The sequence below is a fragment of the Chiroxiphia lanceolata genome, chromosome 2 (genome assembly GCF_009829145.1).
Source record: "Chiroxiphia lanceolata isolate bChiLan1 chromosome 2, bChiLan1.pri, whole genome shotgun sequence".
NCBI lineage: Eukaryota > Metazoa > Chordata > Aves > Passeriformes > Pipridae > Chiroxiphia > Chiroxiphia lanceolata.
Window position 1 is genome coordinate 30,010,944 of NC_045638.1, and position 4,931 is coordinate 30,015,874.

A 4,931-nucleotide genomic window follows, 5' to 3' on the forward strand; every position below is an offset into this window, starting at 1 on the left:
CTTCAGATCAGAAAAAAACCCAGAAAAACTATTTTCTAAAGATACTTTTCTTATGATGGCATGGTGTTTTCAGATTAGTCCTATGAATGTGGCAGAGGTTTGGATGGGGAACACCAGTTCTGCCCCATTCCTAATCCACATTTAAGAATGTTTGCAAACAGATATTATTTCACAAGAAAAACAGATTACCAGATTGATTTATTTCCCCTCTCCCCAAGTGCTACTTTTAAACACAAAGACGAAATAGGCATTTGGAAGTAAGAAAGCAGGAAAAGAAGGACCAGATGCTTTTCTAGGCAGATTTGCCACTTGAATTTTCCATGTTGCACCCATTTCACAGCCATTCTTTGAAAATATTCAGGCTTTTTTGTGGGGCTGTGAACGGCTCAAAACTAAACAGAACTGAATGATTTAGTAGAAAACAGGAGTGGGTCATTTCCTGCTATTTCTGATCAATCTGCCTTGTGCCTGGAGTATGAGGGAATGAAGGAAGACGAAAGCAGTGTCATGGTGGAAGTGCCAAGATGCTGAAGTTAAGAATAAATCTGTCTCCTGGCAACTCGGCACATTTGCTTTCCTTTCCCTCTACCAAGTGTTGTGGTACAGCAGAATACAAAGTCAGCAACAACTTTATTTCTTCCTACTGAAAAAAATATCACTGAATTCAAGACAAAGTAAACACACAAGTGAATCAGAAAATGGAGTCTCTCCTACCCAGACATGTTCTATCCTTCCATGTAAAAAGATGCTGAAAATATTACTCCTGCTTAGTAATCTGGTTTTTAAAACTAGAGACTTGAGAAAGAGGAAAAGTCCCAGTGATGATGCCTGTACAACACTACTGCTGTATTGCCCAGTGTTCTAGTATCAATACCAACTGAGTGCTAAAACTAGTCCTCTGCATACACCTTGCTCTCTCTGTCTCTTCCTAACTCTTTTTTTGAGCTTGCTACTTCTGAATTTAAGTCATATATTTTAAACTAGGACATGAATGCTTTAAGTTTAACATTCAGAACTTAATTTTACATGAGCTTACCGTTCTCTGAGCCAGTCTGGTTCTGGAGTATGTTTCACTTTATCAACTCTTTACTTCTTTCATCTCAGAAAGAAGCGAAGCAACCAGTACAGTGGTTTTAACTAACACATGATTGTTATCTAGCTGGGATTAAGAAGGTAATATCCAGCTCAGTGGTGGTAGCCTTTAAAGATGAACTAACTCCATCTCTTGTAATTGTGGTATTGAGTTCAAATCTGCGTATATGATGGACAGGCAAACCCTGCTTTTCATAGGCACTGGTCTCAACTTACAGAGGGACAAGGCCTCAAATGACACAAAAAAGCTCCCTGCCACACTCCATTTGTCTAAATCATATTCTGTCCCTGACGATAACAGAAGAAAATCCATTTTAAGAATGAACCTGCTCATAATATCCACATTTTCCTAGGAAGGATTTTTCAGGCAGGAAGTAGTCCAAAGGAAAAGATTTAAAATATTCTTAAATTTCTTCTATGAGCCAGTATATCAGCTCCTAATTTCATAGACCTTTTGACACAATCAAAGGCAGCTTTCCCTCTTGTCTTACAGGTATACTCTGTTCCAAGCTAGAGCCAGAAATAAGCCTGTAATGTGACTCAGGTGACTGATCACATTAGAAAGAGTAAAAACCACTGACAGAAAATTCACAAAGAACCAGTGGCCTGCTATGTTTTGCATGATTTATTATTGGCCAGTGAATAAATTTATAAAATGACATCTTAGAGACAGGGAAAAAGAGTGACTGGCAAAGAATACAATGTATTTCTACCACATCTCCCCATTTCTATTAACAGAATGGCAAGAAGGGGGTGTACCTGCTGCTCTAAAAGTTAAGACAAATGCAGAATTTTCTTTGCTAAAAGGTTACCTCAGTAACTTGGCAGTGTGTACTTTTTATTCCTCAAACTTTCTTTCTGCTCTGAAATCCTGTGCTACCCTCCTGTGACATTTTCTTGCATGCGCTCCACTGAAGTTTGGGTCTATTGTTTCACAAGGGAGTTGAGCCTTCAGCAGTTACTTATTTATTGAGGTCACTTAAGGTCAGTGATGTGGGTTTAATGGAGTGCTTTTTTTTCAGAATATGGTCAGTCTAGTGTGTTGTAATTCCTCTAATTTTGCAAAAAGGGAGATAGATGGTGGAGGAGTTTCATTTTAAAATTAAGTACATATCAATTGTGTAGGTCTATACCCGCACTGAATGTATAACTGGCAATTTTCAATGCAAGTCACCCTCCTGTCACGATTTTGGTTTGATATTAATGGAGTCATATAGCTTCTCATGAACAAGACCTTAGTTCTTTATTTTTCACTGAGGGGTTTTGTGTGTGTTTGTGTGTGTTATGCAGCAAGGAAGGGCTATTCTGCCTTACCTCTCACATTTCCTCCTTGCCTGGGTGACGGGGGATTTGTTGACATTTGCTGCATGCCCTGTTGCTATTATAAATCGGAAGCTACATTTCAAGCTTCAGCACACTCAGAGTTAAGCTGCACTGGAAAGGGACAATGAAAAATATAAATGGAAGAAATTTGAAGATGTGAAAAGGGAATTATTTGGGAAAGTCTTTTATTTTAAAGCTTTTAAAAACGGACTGAGAAAAAAAACCCTTGTAAGGATTTTTTAATGTAAACTTTGTAAAGTTGGGTTGGGGTTTTCTGCTTTCTTTTCAAAGCATGATGCCCAAAGTTATGGTTCTAACTCTTTGTTTAGTCACCAGAGTTTGCCACTCTGAAATCTTCCCCTGAAACAAATCCTCAGTGCAAAAAGTACAGATTTCGTGATGTGAAACATTTTCCAGAATTCTAAAAGTGTCTTTCTAAATAGTGCTTAGTGTCAGGATTTTAAGGAGTTGATAAATTTGACTAAAAAAAATTTTTAGTTTTCTGTTTGTATAATATACAAATAAAGAATACCAACTATTCCAAGAATGAACAAAGAAAACTTGAAGCAAAATATATTTTACAAATCATGCCAAATAAAATATTTCATCTGACTAGAAATCAGCAATTTTTTATAATTTCACCTTATGGGAAATTCATAGAAAAACGTTTGTTCTCATGTTCTATTCCAAAAGGAAAGGGGTATTTTGCATCAGGATATTTCCCTCAAATGAAAAACTGTGTTCTTCTACAACTCCAGTGGCCAGATTTTCTAGTCATTTAGGAGCTCCGAGTCACCTTAATAGGAGCGTGAGTACAAATCAGTTTGTTTATCTGGGCTACTTACAATGATGTCTGTTTAGTGACTGTAATGCAGAGAACCAAATCTGGCCACAAATTCAATACCACAATCCTTAAAAAACTAGAACAAATAGAAAGTATAAAATAATAGAGAGGAAGCATATAATTTGAAAATATTTTTCATGACCTATTTTAACTTGTTTCACGATGTTTCTTCTTTTTCTCTGGGAAAATTTACTGCATAATTCAAACCTGCAGATAATTTCAACCTCTTTTCCTTTATTATTAGCTATTAAATTTTATTTAAGCTTGATCGTTTTTAAAGAGATGGGTGGGATAAAGTGAAGCTTCTAATTTTGCATCCTGCTCTAATCTCCGATTTGAGAGTGCTACAGTCTGGGGTTTTACATAGTAATATAGGGGGAGCAGATAGAGAGATGTGATACACACCTACGCCTTTGCACATCAACCTCGAGACGGGTCTGTATGTTTTGCAGTGGTGGCTCACCAAAACAGTCCCTTCTGGACTTCAAATCAGCTAATCTCCTTGGGAGGGAACCGCCTATATTTTTTAGTTGGGATGGGCTTGGGGGGTTATTTTTTGGGGAGCACGGAGTTGTTATCCCTGAATGGCAGTCCTCCTGACCTTAAGTTTAAGGCTATTTTCAGACTTGGCCAAACGTTTGATTTTTGTAATTATTGTTAGGATTTCCTCCCCCTCCCCCCTACACGAAAACTAAAATTGTGATTTAGATATTTGGTCCCAGCGGCCCTGCCTGTGCTCAGCAAATGGTTCCATGTCACTCGCTGCATCACAATATCGGCGCGGCGGCGCTCGGTGGCAGCTAATCCTCTGAGCCTGTTAATAAGCTTAGGAGCACGTTCATTGAAGACTGACGCGTTAGTCACAAACAGGGAGAAAATATCTACTGGGGGAAGCTGAATTGGTTTTAATCATCTGCTAATCACCAGTAATGAGACCTACTCTGGGGAAGAAAAGAAAAACAGATAGTCAGAGGGAGGTTTTGTTCTTCACAGCGGAGTAACAGGGAATGAGAGGGCAGCTGTTATTAAGAGAGAAAAGACGGAAAGAAAGGAGGGATTTGGCCAGACCAGATGAAACTTCTTCTGTGGCGCACTGTTTTGTTAGCTGAGTGTTTCTTTCATTCAGCCTCCAAAACTTCAGATCTGTCAGCCCCTCTGAAAGCCCCAGCCCACCTCTCCAAGCCGCCGGGGAGAAAAGGCACCGCCACCCTGCCCCGCAGCCCCCCGGCCCGGACCCCCGGGCCCCGCTGGCCCCTTCCCCGAGCCCTGTGGCCCCGGGCGCGGCTCCTCCAGCTGCCGGGCAGTGGCGGGCACGGCCAGCGGGGCCGGGAGCCGTGGGGCAGCCAGCTGGAGGTGGGGCTGCCTTTGCGGGGAGAGGGAAGGGGCCTTCCTGCCCACTCCTCACCATCCGCCTCGCAAAGTTGGTCTTCAAGATGGCTACTGGGAATAAAGCAAAGACAGGGACACCTCTGCGGCGGGTCGCGGCAGATTCGGGCTGGGGTGGGTGGCTCCGCTTCCCACCGGTGGCACCTGAGTGGAGCGTCTGCTTCGAGAATCAGACATCACGCTCTGCAGGTGAAAGTCGAGCAATAGGCAAAGCTATGACGCTTAACAAGAAAAGCAGTGACGGAACTATGTTCCGTGCGCTGTGCAGATCAGCATTCTTAATTCC